At 48.4% G+C, this 21,153-nt stretch overlaps 1 pseudogene; it reads right to left on the bottom strand.

Annotated features, from left to right (window-relative positions):
• Positions 1-15,777: 15,777 nt before the first annotated feature.
• LOC101128558 (large ribosomal subunit protein uL10-like) lies at positions 15,778-16,751 on the bottom strand (annotated as a pseudogene).
• Between the last annotated feature and the right edge of the window lie 4,402 nt (positions 16,752-21,153).

Genomic DNA, 21,153 nt, shown 5'->3' with positions numbered 1-21,153 from the left:
GGCTGCCAGTGGGCAAGAGGAGACCATAAGGAATTCGTCCAGCTGGACCCTGGGCCCACCCCTGTTGCTGCCTGCTGGAGGGCGGGTCATGGAATTCTCACCAGGATCTTGGTTGTTCAGACTGCACAACAATGAGGCTGGGCCAGGCACGGTGGCTCACGCCTGTAATCCCAGCACTTTGGGAGGCAAAGGCAGGAGGATTGCTTGAGCCAAGGAGTTCTAGACCAGCCTGGGCAACATAGTGGGACCCTGTGTCTACAATGCCAGGTGTGGTGGCATGCACCTGTAGTCCCAGCTACTCAGGAGGCTGAGATAGGAGAATTGCTTGAGCCTGCAAGGTTGAGGCTGCCACAGTGAGACATGATTGCACCACCGCACTCCAGCCTGGGAGATGGCGTGTGACCCTGTCTCAAACAAAACAAAAACAATGAGGCTGGAAGGCAAGCCAAGGTGCAGGACTAGCAAGCCAGAAACAGTAGTAACTAGTGCCTTCCCCTCATCAGGATATCAGAGGCCTGGGGCACTGAGCAGTCAGAACTGAAAGTTCCCATTGAGACAAAGTGGACTTTTGAAGCAGACCATTTGGGCAGAAAGTCAACACTGTGTATGCAGCTGGCCCCTCTTTTCCCAGGGAAGGGTCCTGGCCAGCAGTCTTTCCTGCATCTATGAATGGAGCCTTTAGCAAATAGAAAGGGCAGGTTCTGGACCAGGTGTGGTGGCTCATGCCTGTAATCCCAGAATTTTGGGAGGCACAGGCAGGAGGATTGCTTGAGCCCAAGAGTTCAAGACCAGCCTGGGCAACATAGTGTAGACCTCATATCTAAAAAAAAAAGAAAAAGAAAAAGAAGAAAAAAGAAAGAGAAAGAGAGAAAGAGAAAGAGAAAGAAAAAGAAAGAAAGGAAGGAAGAAAGAAAGAAAGAAAGAGAGAAAGAAAAGAAAAGAAAAGAAAGAAAAGAAAAGAAAAGAAAAGAAAGAAAAGAAAAGAAAAGGGAGGGAGGGAGGGAGAGAGGCCAGGCGCGGTGACTCATGTCTGTAATCCTAGCACTTTGGGAGGCTGAGGCAGGCAGATCATGAGGTGGGTGGATCACGAGGTCAGGAGTTCGAGACCAGCCTGACCAACATGGTGAAACCCCGGCTCTACCAAAATTACAAAAATTAGCCAGGCGTGGTGGTGTGCGCCTGTAATCCCAGCTACTCAGGAGGCTGAGGCAGGAGAATCGCTTGAACCCGGAAGGCAGAGGTTGCAGTGAGCAGAGATTGTGCCACTGCACTCCAGCCTGGGTGACAGAGTGAGACTCTGTCTCAAAAAAAAAAAAAAAAAAAAGAAAAGAAAAAAGAAAGAGAGAGAGGCCAGGCACGGTGGCTCACGCCTATAATCCCAGCACTTTGGGAAGCTGAGGTGGGTGGATCACCTGAGGCCAGGAGTTCGAGACCAGCCTGGCCAATATGGTGAAACCCCATTTCTACTAAAAATACAAAAATTAGCTGGGCGTGGTGGCACGCGCCTGTGATCCCAGCTACTCAGGAGGCTGAGGCAGGAGAATTGCTTGAACCTGGGAGGTGTAGGTTGCAGTGAGCTGAGATCGTGCCACTGCACTCCAGCCTGGGCAACAAGAGTGAAACTCCGTCTCAAGAAAAAAAAAAAGAGAGAGAGAGAGAGAGAAAGAGACAGGTTCTGTTTCAAAGCCACCTGTGCTGAACCTGAAGGAGTCCCAGCTGTTAACACCTATGTCTCCCTACCTTCTGTGATATTGACTAGGCTACTACTTTTTTTTTTTTTTTTTTGAAACAGGGTCTCGCTCTGTCACCCAGGCTGGAGTGCAGTGGCACAATCTCAGCTCACTGCAACCTCTATCTCCCAGGTTCAAACAATTCTCCTGCATCAGCCTCCCAAGTAGCTGGGACTACAGGCATGTACCACCACACCCAGCTAATTCTTTTGTATTTTTTGTAGAGATGGGGTTTCACCATGTGACCCAGGCTGGTTTCGAACACTTGAGCTCAAGTGATCCTCCCTCCTTGGCCTCCCGAAGTGCTAGGATTACAGGCATTAGCCAACACACCCGGCCTGCACTCATTTCTTAATCAAGGAAAAATGAATATAAAAGGAGGCTTGGGAAATCTAGGAAGCTCATTACAGGAATTCCTCATAGAGGTGACTCAGCACTTCATTTCACAAGGAGAACCAGAAGTGTCGCAAACACAGTGTTCTTCCCTTTAAAAAGTTAGATCGAACCAAGATCTCCCTGCGTAACTCTCTCTGCGGGAGACCCGGGCTCAGTTACAAAAGACTCTGGGTTGGCAGAAACAGTGCTCCCACTTTTTCAGAAGTGATTGCGTCTGGAATGGCTGAATTACATGATGTGCTTCTGCGAGAGGATGGCAGACTAGCCGGGGCCAGGTAGCCAGGGCTACCTGAAACACCAGGAAATAACTATTAGTTCATCTCATGAACCAGACGCAATAGTGCTAACAGAAAATTTGCCTCTAAATAGGTCATAAAATCCCAGCCAAACTTTCGCACACAGCATGATCAATGGCATCCTAGTTTTTTTATTAATATTCATTATTAATTTAATATTAATATTATTCATATTCATTTGAGCTTATAAATGTATATAAAATGTATATGAACACTATAGTCAAGAAATTGAAAGGATGGAATGTCTTTATAGTAGCTTGTTTTGCCAAATTACCTAAGGGTTTTTTTGTTTGTTTGTTTTTGAGGCGGAGTCTTGCTCTCTCGCCAGGCTGGAGGGCAGTGGCACAATCCTGGCTCACTGCAACCTCTGCCTCCCGGGTTCAAGCGATTCTCCTGCCTCAGCCTCCCAAGTAGCTGGGACTACAGGTGCACGCCACCATGCCCAGCTAATTTTTGTATTCTTAGTAGAGCTGGAGTTTCACCACGTTGGCCAGGCTGGTCTCGAACTCTTGACCTCGTGATCTGCCCGCCTCGGCATCCCAATGTGCTGGGATTACAGGTGTGAGCCACTACACCTGGCCAAGTTTTTGTTTTTTTTTTTTTTAAGTACTTTCCAGGCCGGGTGAGGTGGCTCACACCTGTAATCCCAGCACTTTGAGAGGCCAAGGCAGGTGGATCATGTGAGGTCAGGAATTCGAGACCAGTCTGGCCAACATGGTGAAACCCCATCTCTATTAAAAATGCAAAAATTAGCTGGGCATGGTAGCACATGCCTGTAATCCCAGCTACTCAGGAGGCTGAGGAAGGAGAATCACTTGAACCTGGAAGGCAGAGGTTGCACTGAGCGGAGATCATGTCATTGCACTCCAGCCTGGGGAACAAAGAGCAACACTTCATCTCAAAAAAAAAAAAAAAAAAAAAAGGGTACTTTCCCAGATGTCATGCCTTCCTTACCAATGCTGTAATTTTCCTAATTTCACACGCAGCTCACATATGGTATATTTCAGCCAGCGAGAGTTCAACCAACTGCAGAACATCCGGCACTGCATGTCACATAGTGTCACCCACTTGCTGAGGGCAAGCCCAGCACGGTTTGGTCTGAAGCTGACTTGAAGAGCTGAGAGTTCAAGACTTGTCACTGGGTCCCAAAAAGGCCCTGTGAGCCTGGAGGCAGAACCCAGTCCTGTCTCAACCACCAGGCTCAGGACTGGGGGCTTTCCCGAGGATAGAGTCACACGCGCGCGCGCGCGCACACACACACACACACACACACACACACACACACACACACACACACACACACACACACATACTCATTCTGTTTGATGGTGGAGCTCCTTCCTTATGGAGAGACACTTTTCAATAAAAAGAAGATGTAGGTTGCTTCTCCTGCAAGCTGCACTGGCCTTCAGCTAGCCCCAGAACCTCTCCTATCCAGGCAGTCCCTCTCTGGGCTGGGAGTCACCAGCACTGTTCTTAAGAGCTCCCTGGCACTACTTTCTCCAACGACTGGAAGTTCTTGACAGCAGGAGCTATGACTGGCTTTTTGAAGTTTCTTACAGCACTTTTAAAGAAATATATACTTTAAAAAGTAACCCAATGAGCAGCAGGCACTTTATTTAATTTTAAAGTAGCTTCTAATCCTGGTTTGTGGTATAGGCATGCATTTTACAAAGTCTCGATTACGATGAACATCTTCCTTTGTATTTTAATTTCTGCCTTAGCATCCTACTGCGTCCACATTCCCATGTGTTTCAGTTACCTATTGCTGTGTAATAAACCAGCCAAAAACTCAGTGGCTTAAAACAACCTTGATTGTTTCTCATGATCCTGTGGGTTGGCAGGGAGGTTCTTTGGCTTCACGAGTATTGCTCATGTGCCTGCACTGAGCTGGGAGCTCTGTCCTTCTTCCTGTGCTGGCTAGCCAGGACTTCCTTACCGCATGGCAACCAGGCTTGGAGGGAGTGATCTGAGAGAACAGACGTAAGGTGCAAGCGCTTATCAAGGCTCATCTTGTGTCATGCCTCCGAAGAGTCCCATTGGCCAAAGCCAGTCATATGGCCAAGGCCAGCCTGACCAACCTGGTGAAACCCTGTCTCTACTAAAAATACAAAAAAATTAGCCAGGCTTGGTGGTTCATGCCTGTAATCCCAGCTACTTGGGAGGCTGAGGCAGGAGAATCTCTGGAACCCAGGAGGCAGAAGTTGCAGTGAGCCGAGATCGTGCCACTGCACTCCAACCGGGGTGACAGAGTGAGACTCTGTCTCAAAAACAAAACAAAACAAAACAAAGCAAAACTAGTGATGGCTGAAAAGATGCAAGAATAAGGACAAGATACAGAGGGGCTCTCTATGAAGACATGATGATTTAGGGAGTGAGGAGCTGCAGGAACATTTCCTTATGTGCAAATTTGGAAAGTAGCAAAGGTCTTGAAACATACCTGTTGTAATTGTCAGGAGGCTACTGAATTAATGCAACAAATCTTTTGCTGATATTAATAGAATTTAAATAAAAGGGGAAATTGGACTGGTTGCCGTGGCTCACACCTGTAATCCCAGCACTTTGGGTAGCTGAAGTGGGACGACTGCTTGAGCCCAGGAGTTCAAGATCAGCCTGGGCAATATGGTGAAACCCCGTCTCTTTTTTTAAAAAAATGCAAAAATTAGCCAAGCATAGTGTGCCTATAGTCCTAGCTACTCAGGAAGCTGAGTCAGGTGGATCATTTGAGCCCAGGAGGTCGAGGCTGTGGTGGGCTGTGATCACACCACTGCCCTCCAGCCTGGGCAACAGAATGAGACTCTGTCTCAAACACACAAACAAATAAATATAAAGGGAAAATAATTCACCCAGGGGCACCTCTCACATCTCCAGATTCTCTTTGTTTTTGTTTGTTTGTTGTTGTTTTAAAGAGTTGAAGTCTCTCTATGTTGCCCAGGCTGGTCTTGAACTCCTGGGCTCAAAGGATTCTCCCACCTCGGCCTCTCAAGTAGCTGGGACTACAGGATCATGCCACCTCGTCCAGCTCAGATTCCCTCTCTGAACACCCTCAAAGGAGAGAGCCACCCACCTGCCCTGCAGCAGCAGTCAGTAATTTCTTACAAGCCTGCCACTTGTGTCTTTGTCCCAATTCTGTGGTCATAGTCCTGTATGATTTTATATAAGTGTAAGCATAGAGTACGTACATTTTATATTCACATCTGTAATCCACCTGTGATCCCAGCACTTTGGGAGACCAAGATGGGAAAATCACTTCAGGCCAGGAGTTTGAAACCAGCCTGGGCAATACAGGAGACCCTATCTCTATTTAAAAACATTTAGTTGGTCGGGAGGGGTGGCTCACACCTGTAATCCCAGCACTTTGGGGGGCCGAGGTGAGTGGATCACCTGAGGTCAGGAGTTCAAGACCAGCCTGGCCAACCTAATGAAATCCCATCTCTACTAAAAACACAAAAAATTGGCCGGGTGTGGTGGCAGGCACCTGTAATCCCAGCTTCTCGGGAGGCCGAAGCAGGAGAATCACTTAAACCCAGGTGGTGGAGGTTGCAGTGAGCTGAAATAGCACCATTGCCCTCCAGCCTGGGCAACAAGAGTGAAACTCTGTCTCAAAAAAAAAAAAAAAAAAAAAGTAGCCAAGCATGGTGGCATGCACCTGTAGTCCCAGCTACTCAAGAGGCTGAGGTGGAAGAATCACTTGAACCCAGGAGTTCCAGGCTGCAGTGAGCTATGATCATACCACTGCACTCTAGCCAGGGCAACAGAGCAAGACTCTGTCTCTTAAAAAAAAGAAAAAGAAAGAAAAGAAAAAGAAAAAGCATCATATACACCCTTCTTTCTCCTAGTCTGTGTTTGCTTAACTCTCCCCCTAATGGTGGGTATACGGGCTTTCCAAACTGTTGCTATTGTAAATAGTGTTGCTATGAAAATCTTTGCAGGTCTTTTATGTTGGATTATTTCCTTGAAGATATGGCCTCTAAAATGGGCCAGGGACTATAAATATATTTCTTGTTGCAAATTTCCAAACAGTTCCTAGATCCATCCCATCAGAATAAACTCCAGATGGATTGGACTTAGGTGTAAAAAAAATAAACCAAAAACCATAAAATCTGGGCTGGGCGCGGTGGCTCATGCCTGTAATCCCAGCAGTTTGGGAGGTCAAGGCGGGCGGATCACTTGAGGTCAGGAGTTTGAGACCAGTGTGGCCAACGTGGTAAAACCTAGTCTCTAATAAAAATACAAAAATTAGCCAGGCATGGTGGCGGGTGCCTGTAATCCCAGCTACTCAGAAGGCTGAGGCACGAAAATCGCTTGAACCTGGGAGGTGGAGGTTGCGTAAGCTGAGATAGTGCCACTGCACTACAGCCTGGGCAACTGAGTGAGACTCAAAAAAGTGAGTCTAAAAAAAAAAAACAAAACAAAAAAAACCCACTATAAAATCTAAAGACAAATGAAGGAAAATAAGCAATGCAGTCACTAGAGACAAGACGACTTTCTAATTATATAAGAAAAGATTGATAGATTTGAAAAGATTGGTAGATTTGATTATAAAACACTCTGAGCCGCATTGAGCTAAGAAAAGACTATTCCCTATGGCAGTGAGGGGAACTGACCTGTAAGCAGAGGCCTCTGGCCTCTGCATTGCATTAAAGTGTAAACAATAAAATCTCTCAGGAATAACACAGGAGTAGTGTAAACTATATGGAACAAAATATCTTCTGCTTGGAAAATAGCATGAGATGTCTGAGATGTACTATTATGACTAAATGTTTCAATTAAGTCAGATATTGTGATTATAAAGGTTTATTTATTTATTTATTTATTTATTTATTTATTTAGAGACAGGCTTTCGCTCTGTTGTCCAGGCTGGAGTGCAGTGGCATGATCATAGCTCACTGTAGCCTGGAACTCCTGACCTCAAGTGATCCTCCCACCTCAGCTTCCCAAAGTGCTGGGATTACAGAGCCACCAAGCCCAGCATAAAGTTGTTAAAAATTAAAAGACTCGGCCGGGCGCAGTGGCTCATGCCTATAATCCCAGCACTTTGGAGGCAGAGGCGGGAGGATCACTTGAGGTCAGGAGTTTGAGGCCAGCCTGGCCAACATGGTGAAACCCGTCCCTACTAAAAATACAAAAAATTAACTGGGCGTGGTGGCAGGCACCTGTAATTCCAGCTACTCGGGAGGCTGAGGCAGGAGAATCTCTTGAACCCGGGAGGTGTAGGTTGCAGTGAGCCAAGATCGTGCCACTGCACTGCAGCCTGGGCAATAGAGTGAGACTCCATCTCAAAAAAAAAAAATTAAAAGACTCTGGGCCAAGCACAGTAGCTCATACCTGTAATTCCAGCACTTTGGGAGGCTGAGGTGGGAGAATCGCTTGGACCTGGGAGTTCAAGACCAGCCTAGGCAACATGGTGAGATCCCATCTCTACGAAAAATTTAAAAAATTATCCGGCCGTGGTGGCACATGCCTGTAGCCCCAACTACTCAGGAGACTGAGGTGGAAGGATCACTTGAACCTGGGAGGTTGAGGCTACAGTGAGCCGTGACTTCACCACTGCACTCCAGCCTCGGCAACAAGAACAAGACTCTGTCTTGGGGGAAAATAAAAGAAAGAAAAGAAAAGAAAATCTGGTAAAAGATATTGATAGACAAGATGACAAAGAGTTGAAATTCTTACTACATGATTAAATTCTAAAGAAAAATAATATTACTCCAAGATATGTAAAGAATGAGTAGAGAAATCACACATAAAAAAACCACAATTGATTATGAAACTATTGAAAAAAATATAATCAAGTTGGGCGCGGTGGCTCACACCTGTAATCTCAGCACTTTGGGAGGTGGAGGCAGGTGGATCACATGAAGCCAGGAATTTGAGACCAGGCTGGCCAACCTGGTGAAACTCCATCTCTACTAAAAATACAAAAATTAGCTGGGTGTGGTGGCGGGCGCCTGTAATCCCAGCTACTCAGGAGGCTGAGGCAGGAGAATCACCTGAACACAGGAGGCGGAGCTTGCAGTGAGCCGAGATTGTGCCACTGCACTCCAGCCTGGGCAACAGAGCGAGATTCTGTCTCAAAAACAACAACAACAACAAAAATAAACAAAAATATATAATCAAATAAATACACACTTAAGATATATTTTCTATCTATCAGATTAGCTGACTTTAAAAATCTATAGCATCCAGGGTTACAGAAAGTGCTGTTGTAGAACATGTGTCCTCACTAAGCCACTGCTGGGAGAAGGGAGACTCGCTTGCTTGTGTAAAGTGAACCGATTTCTCAATGTGTGTAAGGAAACTTGGCAACCTCATGCCCTTTGGCCCAGTAAGTGCTCTCATAAAACTCCATTCTAAAGCTATAACTTGTGGCTGGGCATGGTGGTTCATGCCTGTAATCCCAGCACTTTAGGAGGCTGAGGCAGGTGGATTACCTGAGGTCAGGAGTTGGAGACCAGCCTGGCCAATCTGGTGAAACCCTGTTTCTACTAAAAATACAAAAATTAGCCAGGTGTGGTAGTAGACGCCTGTAATCCCAGCTACTAGGGAGGCTGAAGCAGGAGAATCGCTTGAACCCGGGAGGGGGAGGTTGAAGTGAGCCGAGATTGTGCCACTGCACTCCAGCCAAGGTGACAGAGCGAGATTCCATCTCAAAAAAAACAAGCTATAACCTTAAATACATAAGATGCTCTATAATCAACATTATCTCTAATACCTATATCTAATACCTATCTCTAATCTATAATCAACCTTATCTCTAATACCAAAAAAAGGAAGTGGAAATAAAATATCTAATAGAGAAGTGATCAGATAAATTACTAAATTCACTTGGCTGTTATGCAGCCATTAAGACTTATGCTTAAATAACTTTTATAATATGGAAACTACTTATATTATAATGTGACATATAAAAATGTACGCAGTGATACCTAGTAATCACTTCATTACCTGCGACTTGGCCATTTGATTTATTCCTACTGGCAGAGGTGGGTCATTTATGGTCATTTCATTACATATATACATATATATGTATATATATGTGTGTGTATATATACGTATATATACATATACATGTGTGTGTATATATACGTATATATACATATACATGTGTGTATATATACGTATATATACATATACATGTGTGTGTATATATACATATATACATATACATATATGTATAATATATATACACACACACACACATATATATATACGTGTATATATATATATATTTTTTTTTTGAGGTGGAGTTTCACTCTTGTTGCCCAGGCTGGAGTGCAATCGCACGATCTCGGCTCGCCGCAACCTCCACCTCCCGGGTTCAAGTGATTCTCCTGCCTCAGCCTCCCAAGTAGCTGGGATTACAGGCATGCACCACTGTGCCAGGCTAATTTTGTATTTTTAGTAGAGACAGGGTTTCTCCATGTTGGTCAGGCTGGTCTCAAACTCCTGACCTCAGGTAATCCACCCGCCTCGGCTTCCCAAAGTGCTGGGATTACAGGTGTGAGCCACCATGCCTGGCCTCATTTTATATTTTTCAAATTTATGTTCAAATGTTCTCCAAAAGATCAGCATGACTGAAGATGTTGGATGAGGAGGAGAGAGCTGCAGTGAAGGGTGAAAGAGAGGGTAGATCTATAACCTAGAACACAGGCTGGGTGCAGTGGCTCACATCTGTAATCCCAGCAATTTGGGAGACCAAGGTGAGAGGATTGCTTGAGTCCAGGAGTTCAAGACCAGCCTGGGCAACATAGTGAGACATTCATCTCTACAAAAAATTTTAAAAATTAGCCAGATATGGCCGGGTGCAGTGGCTCACGCCTGTAATCCCAGCACTTTGGGAGGCTGAGGCAGGCGGATTACAAGGTCAGGGGATCGAGACCATCCTGGCCAACATGGTGAAACCCCATCTCTACTAAAAATACAAAAATTGGCTGGCTGTGGTGGTGCATGCCTGTAGTCCCAGCTACTCGAGAGGCTGAGGCAGGAGAATTGCTTGAACCTGGGAGGCGGAGGTTGCAGTGAGCCGAGATTGCGCCACTGCACTCCAGCCTGGCGACAGAGTGAGACTCCATCTCAAAAAAAAAAAAAAAAAAAAAAAAAATTAGCCAGATGTGGTGGTGCATGCCTGTAGTGCCAGCTACTCAAGAGGCTGAGGTGGGAGGATGGCTTGAGCCCAGGAGGTTGAGGCTGCAGCGAGCCGAGATTGCACCACTGCACTCCAGCCTGGGTGACAGAGTGAGACCCTAACTCAAAAAATAAAACAAAAATAAACATAAAACCTAGAACTCAAAAAAAGGCAGGCGATGAGGGAGACGGAAGGTGGGAAGGAAGCCAGGTAATTGGGCAGGGATGTGACATTTCCAATAGAAATACTGAAAATGAGTCTTGAGTCGTGCAAATATTCATTCAAAAATATTTCTCGAGCACCTAATTGGGAACACAGAGCAGAAAAGACACAGGTTCTGTCCTTTGAGGAGAAATGCCACATGGCTGACAGAAGAGTGGCCACTGCACAGCCTGCGGATCGCCTGGAGGGTGCTGAGCAGGAAAAGCGAAGGCCTGGAATGGCGCCTGGAGCCCGATGACTCTTGTCAATGGGACGAAAACCAACACTGCCAAAGGCTGCACCGGGAACTGGTTGTGGAGGCATAGGTGTGTAAAAGAAGCTGGAATGGATTGGAAAGCGACACACCAAATTCAGGAAAAGTGCTACCTGCAAAAATGGGAGGGGAGAGGACTGGAACCAGGAGTGGCCATTAAAAGGGAAAAAGGATTGCAAGCAAATGTCACAAAATGTGATATTTCTGGGGGGAATAAATGCATCGGTTGAGATATGTACAGACGTGGTGGGATCAAGGAGAAGGAGCACTCAGAAACCTGAGGAGGGAGAGAGGGGACCTGCAGCCTGAGGAGGGGTTGGCCAGCCCCAGCGGGACAAGATGGCTGGTGGATGGGGTTCAGAGGACTTTCAGGCAGAAGCACCCCAAAAGTAAGGTTGTGCCTGCTGTGGGAAAGACTGTGGCAAGCAGGCGTGGCAGATGCATGAAAGGCCCGGGCACCCTGGAAGGACATCAGGCTTCATGCTGAGGGAGATGGGAAGCTTGTTCTGGGGCAGTATGAGGGGTAAACTGAAGGAGGGAGGGGCCTACAGAGCCAGGACCTTCCTCAAGAGCCCTGGAAGCTTGGAGGCCAACACACCCAGCTGCCGTCTGCAGCGGCATTGGATGCAGCACAAATGGGGGAGAAGCCCTGGGGAGCAGTTTCAGGAGAGGAAGAGGGTGGGAAAAGGGCTCAGCAAGTTGGGGAACCAGTGGAATGGTGACAAGGCCAGGTGGAGGCTGGCTGTATTTTGGGGGCGTCCAGTGCCCCATCCTAAGAGCACCCTGACCTCCTTGGAGGAGATCGCCTTATGCCCGCTTCCCTCAAGGAGGGCCAAAGGGGTCACATCCTTCCCAGCCAGCCCCAACCTGGGACAGGAATGTGGTGTCCCCTGGCCAAATGGTCGTTCCTGCCTAGGGCTTTGGCTCCTGAGTGAGTGAGATGAGGACACTGGTGGTAAGAGGTCCTTTATAAAAGCAGGTGCGGCAGGAGTGGCTGCGGCCCCGGGGTCCTGGCTGAGACTGGCTGACTGGCTTCCGTCCCCAGAGCCCTCACTTCCTGATTTTCCCAAGCCTGGTTTCCCCCTGTCTATTGTCCATTCTGTGAGCTCTCCCCACTGTGGACTTCCATTAAATTCCCTGCTGCTTAAACTAGCCAGAGTCAGTTTCCTGCTCCCAGACACAAGCATGGGCCTGAGTCAGCAGCTCAACTGACGTCCGTGGAGTCAGCTGGAGTCTCTGCAGTTTGCTCCTCACAGTGCATCTTGAACCTGATTCATTCCCCTGACCTCTCTCCAGATCTGCATTTTCTCACTCCTGGGCAGCTGCAGCTGCTTCCAGCCTGGGCTTCCTCCCAGCTCTCTACATCCTAAGTTCTCTTAAGTATCACTGCTGGACTTTGGTCCTGCAGACACCCCTGCTCAAGAAGTTCATGTGGCTCCTGCTGCCCAGTGGTCAAGTCCAGCGTCCATAGCCTTCTGTAGCCCTGCCCTGCCCCCTGCCCCGTGACTGGAGAAGCCCTGTGTTCTTGAGGGGCTCCAGGCGGGTCACCTTGCAGCCTTCTCCCGATGGAAAGCCTATCCTAACCTTAGTGAGAGTTCAGGGTGGGGGGTTGGCTCTCTGGATCTGCGTCAGTGCTCCAAGCAACTGCCTTAGTGGGGCAGTCACTGACCCCCCTGGAGTTGCTGCCATCTGCAGAAGGCCTGGGCTGGGTCAGGTGGCCGCTGGCCGTTCCTCACGGTGGAACGGATGCTCTGCAAAGGCCCTCCTGACTTTTGTTCACTTCGTCCCTTTGTGAGGCCCCAGCCCTGGCAGAGGTCATGGAGGGACCATCCAAAGGCCCCGCTTTCTCCACCTTCATCATTGCAATCCCATGAGCCAGGTGGGCACAGGTGGTTTGCACTGTGGAACCTCAGGAAAAAGGAGACAGGCATTGATGCCAGCCCCACAGAGGCACAGAGCTCTTCCTTGGCGCCTGCTGTGTGAACAAAGGCCTGGCCAGTGTGCGGAGTCTGGGGTTCTGTGATGCCACAGGCCCTGCCTCTGTGTGGGCTGCTGCCTGCAGGGCCTCCCTCACCCTGCAGCCTCATCACCTCCTGACCATTGCAGGCAACTGACCAAGCTCTCGTGTGAGGTGGGCACTCCCTGGGCTGTCTCTCCAGCTTACAAGAATGGCCCCCTTTCAAGTCATTGCCTTGAGCTGTCTAGACCCATCCAGGCAGGGTTTTAGCACAAGGCTCTCAGGAGTTAAACATGCCATGAAACATGCCCCACTTCCCAGGATATAATTAGACCAGAGTCCTCTCCCTGGGAGCGTGTGCGTGTCAGAGAGAGACAAAGAGAGAGAGGGAGGGAGGAAGGGAGGGAGGGAGGCGGAGATTGGCTGAGGGCCTGTCTCTGGTTCGGGGCCTGTCACCCATGAGCAGCTTGGCTCCCCGCTGAGTTCCCTCGCCTCTTGCCATTGGCAAGACACACGGAGGAAGGCTCCTGCAGAGAAGACAGACAGGCAAAGCTCCTCAGAGGGGAGCTGGACAGGAGGCCCAGGCCTCACCCACCCCATCACTGTCCTGGCTCTGAGGCCATCCTCACCCCTTGCTGCAGGGGCTTACCCATCTCCACTGGGTTAGGCTGTGTGCCCGACTGGCCTTTTTCCTCTGGGTATTTGGGGCATGCTCACCTGTGGACTAATGTTTTTGAGAACAAATTTTAAATGTTAATAGCCTTATTTTTTTTTCTGATAAAGTAATAGAGGAAAACATTAAAAAGAGAGTAAATCTCCCTGCTTTGTTTTGCTTTGAGGGTCTGGCTCTGTTGCCCAGGCTGGAGTGCAGTGGCGCGATCTCAGCTCACTGCAGCCTTGACCTCCTGGGCTCAAGGGATGCTCTCACCTCAGCCTCTGGGACTAAAGGCATGTGCCATGACACTCAGCTAATTTTGTTTAGTTTTCATAGAAACGAGGTCTCACTATGTTATCCAGGCTGGTCTCAAACTCCTGGGCTCAAGCAGTCCTCCCACCTTGGCCTCCCAAAGTTCTGAGATTACAGGCAGGAGCCAAGGTGCCTGGCCTATTGTTAGTTTTTTAAAGTGTGATTGTAGTATTAAGTTATAGTTTTATTTTTGTTTTTTAAAGAAGGTGGGGGGAGGGAAAGTGAGGAAAGGGGTAAAGGTTATATTTTTAAAGCATAGTCCTCCTGTTTTAGGGATAAGTACTAAAATAGGGATGACTTTACATGATATGACGACTGCTGCTTACTTTTGAAGCAGCTGTGTTGTCTAAGGTACATACCCTGGGGTTCTTTGTCTTGTGCCAGGAAAATTTAGGACACGGACACACACGAGGAGTTTAGGAGTGGAGGTTTAATAAGCAGAAGAGAAGAGAAAGAGAAACAGTACTCTACGAGAGAGAAAGGTCTCCCAGTGGAAAAGGCCAGCGGGCAGCAGATGTGCCACATTTTAAAGGCAGGTTTGAGGAGATGGTGTCTGATTTACATAGGGCTCACAGATTGGTTCAATCAAGTATGACATTTACATAGCACCGGGAATGCTGGACGCCCTGCCCTAATCTTATTATGTAAATGAACTCTCCCGTTGACCAGCGCCATGTTGTCTGCTCCTTACTGTACGCCTGGCGGATAAAGAGAAGAGAAGAAGGAGCCGCCATCTTGAACATGATTGGCACAATTGCTGGCATCTATGTCCCTGCAGCTAGATTTTATAGGCTGCTCTTTGTTAGAAAGGAAAATAAGTTGGGGCTGCTTTTCATTAAAAGGAAAATTTACCGAGGACTTCCCTACCCTCACTATCTGCCTAAGTAATTTCTTCTTAACTCCTGTATTACTTTGAAATGGGGAGAGGGAGATGGATAAAAGTATAAATGAAATAAAATTGCTCTGAGGATACAGGAAAAAAACAAACCAAAGTGCTGCCCCTATTTTCTTACTAAACAACACAGATACTTCAGTGACCAGATGTGTGGGGGTATCTCCCCATACACCGAGCAAGCAGCAGAATTCAGCTCAATTCTGACACTGTCCACCTAGGAAACAGCCTCAGATCCCGCGGATTGGAGGCTTACTCCCACAAGACTTCAGACGCCAATCGCGAGCCCCAGGTTGTTTTGCTTGTGCTTCTGACTGACAGCTTTAAATCTGGGTTCCCAAGACCCTCTCCTTGAGTTCAATTAATTTGCTAGAGTGGCTCACAGAACTCGGATAAACACTTTACTTATATTATCGGTTTATGATAAAGGATATTACAAAGGATGCAGATAAAGAGATGCGCAGGGCCAGGCATGTGGAATGGGGCACGGAGATTCCATGCCCTCCCCGGGCACATCACCCTCCAGAAACCTCCATGTGTTCAGCTGCTTGGAGGCTCCCTGAACCCCATCTTTTTGGCTTGTATGGAAGCGTCATTACGTAGGCATGATTGATTAAACCGTGGCCATTGGTGATCAACTTGACCTTCAGCCCCTCTCCCTTCCCTGGAGGTTAGGCGGGGGTGGGACTGAAAGTCCCAACCCTCTGATCCTTCCCTGGTCTTTCCAGTGACCAGCAAGCTGCTGGGGGTGGCCAGCCAACAGTCAACTCATTCGTATACAGAAAATGGCATGTCACTTTAGAGATTCTAGGATTTTAGGAGTTGTATGCCAGGAAACCGGATGAAGACCAAATATATGCATACTTTTTAAAAAAAAATGTAAGCCTTTATTTGCTTATTTTGCAAATAAAGCTGGCTGAGTTGGTTGCTTTTTGGTGGTTAGTCAAAGAGACCAAATCCCATATCCTCATCCAACTCCTCCGACTCCTCGTTTTCAAACTTAGTTGGGGCTGCCGCAGCAGCGGGAGCAGCCATGGCGGTAGTGGCCACAGGGGCAGCAGCCACAAAGGCAGATGGATCAGCCAAGAAGGTCTTGATCTTTTCGGCAGGCGGGAAGGTGTAATCAGTCTCCACAGATAGAGCCAGGCATCCTTTGTACCCACTGATGATAGAATGGGGTACTGATGCAACAGGTGGGTAGCCAGTTTGCAGACACACTGGCAACACTGCGGACACCCTCCAGGAAGCCAGAATACAGAGTTTCTTCTGTGATGTCAAGCACTTCAGGGTTGTAGATGCTACCATTGTTGAACACCTGCTGGATGACCAGCCCAAAGGAGAAGGGAGAGATGTTCGGCGTGTTCAGCAGTGTGGCTTCACTGGCTCCCACTCTGTCTCCAGTCTTGATCAGCTGCACATCACTCAGGATTTCAGTGGTGCCCCTGGAGATTTTAGTGGTAATGCCTAAAGCCTGGAAAAAAGAAATCTTCTCGGGCCCCAGACCAGTGTTCTGGGCTGGTACAGTGACTTCACATGGGCCAATGGCACCCGCATGGGTGGCAGCTGGCACGTTATTGGCCAGCAGCAGATCCCTGACCTCAGTGAGGTCCTCCTTGGTGAACGCAAAGCCCACATTCCCCTGCAGAGGAGGCAACAGTTTCTCCAGAGCTGGGCTGTTTTCCAGTTGTCCTTGGGTGGCCTTGCGCATCATGGTGTTCCTGCCCATTGGCACCACGGCCTTCCCTTGGAGGGACAGGTGGATCTACTGTGTCTGCTTGGAGCCCACAGTGTCTGCTCCCATGATTAAACATTTTGGATAATTATCCAAAAGCTGGATGATCTTAAGGAAGTAGTTGGACTTCCAGGTCGCCCTGTCTTCCCTGGGCATCACGGCAGTGCATCAGGGATGGCCATGCAGGCCAACACGATGTCACTTCCACGAGGATGCCTGGTGAGAGAAGGCCCAAATATATATTTCACAATATCACAATTGCCCGTGAGCTGATAACGAAGCTAGAGATGGTATCTATTTTAATATTGTGTCTACATTTGTGTATATTTGAACTTCTAAATAATACTTTTTTTAAAACACCATAGAAGACAACCACCCAGCAATAACCACTGTTGACATCTTGGGACATTTGTCACCTGAACCCATTTCCTATGTTTAGGGGATGCACTGACTTGAAGCACAAATGCAAGACACTCACTTTCCCAGCCTCCCTTGTGTGGCATCTGACGGAGGCTGCCCAGACCTTGAATCAGAGGCTAACAATGGGAAAACCTGTATGCATTCTGGGCACAGCATGAGGGGTTGCGGGAGGTCGGCTGCAGGAGTGAGCTCACCGGATCTCTCTTGTTCTCCAGGTCACCTGGAGAATCTTAAGGCTTCCCCAAATCCTCTTCACAAATCTGTTTTTGTTGTTGTTATTGTTGTTGTTGTTGAGACGGAATCTCATGCACAATCTCAGCTTACTGCAACCTCCACTTCCTGGGTTCAAGTGATTCTCCTGCCTCAGCCTCCCTCCTGAGTAACTGGGGTTACAGGTGCCCGCCACCACACTGGATAGTTTTTTTGTATTTTTAGTAGAGATGGGGTTTTGTCATTTTGGCCAGGATGGTCTCGAACTCCTCACCTTAAGTGATCCACCCACCTCGGCCTCCCAAAGTCCTGGGATTACAGGCGTGAGCCACCGTGCCTGGCCCACAAATCTCCTTTCTGTCCAAAGTATCCAGCATTAGTTTCTTTGGCTTATAACCAAGAATCTTGGTGGGGAGAACATGTTGGCATGGTTGTGTGTTTATTGGTAGGATTGCACTATTCTTTTATTTATTTATTTATCTATTTATTTATTTTTTGAAAAGGAGTCTCGCTCAGTCCCCCCAGCTGGAGTGCAGTGGCATGATCTCAGCTCACTGTAATTTCCACCTCCTCCGTTCAAATCATTCTCCTGCCTCAGCCTCCCAAGTAGCTGGGACTACAGGTGCGTGCCACCATGCCAGGCTAATTTTTGTATTTTTGGTAGAGATGGGGTTTCACTGTGTTGGCCAGGCTGGTCTCAAACTCCTGACCTCAGGTGATCCACCTGCCTTGGCCTCCCAAAGTGCTGAGATTACAGGTGTGAGCCACCAGGCCCAGCCAGGATTGCACTATTCTAACGGTGTCGAGCTTTCCCCGTCTGCTGAATAGCAAAGCACAAGGAGGGGCGTTTGTGGGGATGCAGCCTTCCTCCCTCCCTCATTCTCTCCCAGCTAGTGCTGCCACTAGAGCAAGGCTCTCTCCTTCCCCGCCTTTCCCACCAGTGGTAGAAGAAAAGGAAAGCATTTATAATAAAGCCCACTTTCTGCATTACAGAGGCAGGATGGGGAGGGCTGAGGACCCAAGGTTCTGCCTGATTTGCTGACCCCCTCACAGAGGGCTCCAGGCAAGGCCCCAGGAGGGGGTGTTCATCTCTCTCTAACCAGGTTGGGCTTCGCTACTGAGTTGCGTCCCCATTACCGTCAGCGATCTGCCACCTGGCCCACTGCTGACCACAGGAGCAGAGGCTTCTCTCACCTTCCATGACTTGAGAGGACTCCCAGAGGTCCAGGGCCTTCCAGGCTTGCACCTGGGGTGGGCCCATGACAGCCCTCCGTTTCATGCCTCCACCTGGTGGGTCATGCCCCCCAGCCTCAAGGCCGCTCCTGTGGGTCAGGGCTGCGTTGAGCAGGTGTTGGAGGCTGGGAAGGGCCTGGTGGAGGGGGCTCCCCACTGGCAAGGGACAAGGTCAGGGAGGGTCAAGAGGAAGACTAGATGTTCCAGTTTGTCCTTAGAGGATCTGGTTCCTTAGGTCCTGGCCACCCTATGAGTTGGGGAACAGGAAGTGCTGGCTTGCAGGGAACAACGTGCCTACAGGGAGGGCTGTCAGATGCTCTTCACATTAGTGATACTTAATCATCCTAATTGAAGCTGTCACCTACTGAGTGCCTACTATGTGTCTGGCACTTTGCCAGAGCTTTACAGACATCATGAGTCATAGCTAAGCCTCACAGCCACTCTGCAAGGCAGCTGCGGTCACCCTGCTTTAGAGATGAGGAATTGAGTCTCAGAGAGGTTAAGCCACTAGCCCAGGGTTACATGGTGTAGAGAGTAGGGCCTCCAGTGGGAGCCAGGTTGGTCTGAACCTCCAATGGAGAATGATTGATTGCTCTGAAGGCTGTCTCTGTCATGAGAGCCACCCAGGGTGTTCCTGGTTGTTGGCCTTCCCAGGACCTGGCCTTCCCAGGTCTCCCCTCAGACAGGCCTCGCAGGCGTCTTCATTCTATACCCATCTCCACCCCAGTGGGTCAGCTGGAAATGGGCTCAAAACTTAATCACACAAGTACCTCAGCCGTGGCTTCCCTGCAGCCTCTGAGGAGGCAGAGTTTTTTCTCCTTTGCTGGTGGGTTTCTGCTGTCAAAAACCATCCCAGGGCTGGGTGTGGTGGCTCACACTTGTAATCCCAGCACATTGGGAGGCCAAGGCAGGAGGATCACTTGAGGTCAGGAGTTTGAGACCAACCTGGCCAACATGGTGAAACCCCATCTCTACTAAAAATACAAAAATTAGGTGCACATGGTGGCACATGCCTGTAATCCCAGCTACTTGGGAGGCTGAGGCAGGAGAATCACTTGAACCTGGGAGGTGGAGGTTTCAGTGAGCCAAGATTGCGCCACTGCACTCCAGCCTGGGCAACAGGTGAGACTCTTTCTCAAAAAAAAAAAAAAAAAAAAATTAGCTGGGCTTGGTGATATGCACCTGGGATCCCACACACTCGGGAGGCTGAGGTGGGAGGATCATTTAAGCCCAGGAGGCCGAGGCTGCAGTGAGCCATGATTGTGCCACTGCACTCTAGCCTAGGTGACAGAGTGAGACCCTATCTCCAAAAAGAAAAAAAGAAAAAAAAACCCTCCTGGGACAGTATCCTGAGCTGGGACCAGAGCTAGCTGGAGCCTCTTTGCCAGCAGCCAAGTCTTGGGTGCCAAGATTGCACCTAAGTCTATTACAATGAACTGAATGTTAGTGTCCCTTCAAAATCCATATGTTGAAATCTGAATCCCCAAGGTGATGGTGTCAGGTGGGGCCTTGGGAAGTGTTTGGGTCGTAAGGATGGAGCCCTCCTGGATGGGATTAGTTCCCTTATAGAAGAAGCCCCAGCAAGCTAGCTGGTCCTTTCCACCACGTGCAGACACAGCAAGAAGGCCTCATCTTCAAATAGAAAAGCTGGCCCTCACCAGACACAGAATCTGCTAGCATCTTGATCTTGGACTTTGCAGCCTCCAAAACTGTGGCAAAATAACTTTCTTTCTTTCTTTCTTTCTTTTTTTTTTGAGACAGAGTCTTGCCCTGTCACCCAGGCTGGAGTGCAATGGTGCGATCTCGGATCACTGCAACCTCCGCCTCCCAGGTTCAAGCGATTCTCCTGCTTCAGCCTCCCAAGTAGCTGGGATTATAGGCTCGTGCCACCATGCCCAGCTAATTTTTTGTATCTTTAGTAGAGATAGGGTTTTACCATGTTGGCCAGGCTGGTCTTGAACTCCTGACCTCGTGATCTGCCCACCCTGGCCTCCCAAAGTGCTGGGATTACAGGGGTGAGCCACCACGCCCAGCCAGAGAAATAAATTTCTATTGTTCATAAGCAACCCAGTCTGTGGAATTCAGCTGTAGCAGCCTGAACAGTCTAAGACAGCTGTGCTCATGCCATTTCCTATGGACTTACAGCATCTGTCACTTACTTTTCACACACTCCTATGAGGTATCTTTTCAATGTTTCCTATGAGAAAATTTTACACAATAGAAACAGTAGCAAATGACTTCTCAGAGTAAAATAAGTTTATTTGGTGGCCAGGGCCATGTAAGATTAACACCAGCTGCAGTGGAAAATGGCAGCTGTTGAGAAGCCTTGAACATCTTCAGTAAAATGAGGAGGCTCACCCTGACCAGTCTGGGAACAAACAGCTTTGGAGCCAAAGGGAGCAGGTTTGAGTCCCAGAATGGCCACTTTTCTTGGTTTCATCACCTCAGACAAGTTACCAAGCCTCTTTGAACCTTGGTGTCCTCAATAATGTCCCCCTGTGATGATCACATGTGCCTGGCATATAGTCATTGTTTCATAAATGGCACCTACTACCATTATGATTCACCCATAGCTGGATTACCTAGGTCCTCTGCAGTGTGAATTATAGTGTGATGGGATTGGAGCTAAGGCTTGTCAGTGATAGGTGAGATTCTAAAACAGGTAAGGCTTGTTTTTTTGTTTGTTTTTTGAGACCGAGTCTCGCTCTGTCGCCCAGGCT

This window comes from Gorilla gorilla, chromosome 15 (genome assembly GCF_029281585.2).
Source record: "Gorilla gorilla gorilla isolate KB3781 chromosome 15, NHGRI_mGorGor1-v2.1_pri, whole genome shotgun sequence".
NCBI lineage: Eukaryota > Metazoa > Chordata > Mammalia > Primates > Hominidae > Gorilla > Gorilla gorilla.
Note: the sequence above shows the minus strand (reverse complement) of the source record. Positions and strands in the feature narration are given on the sequence as shown.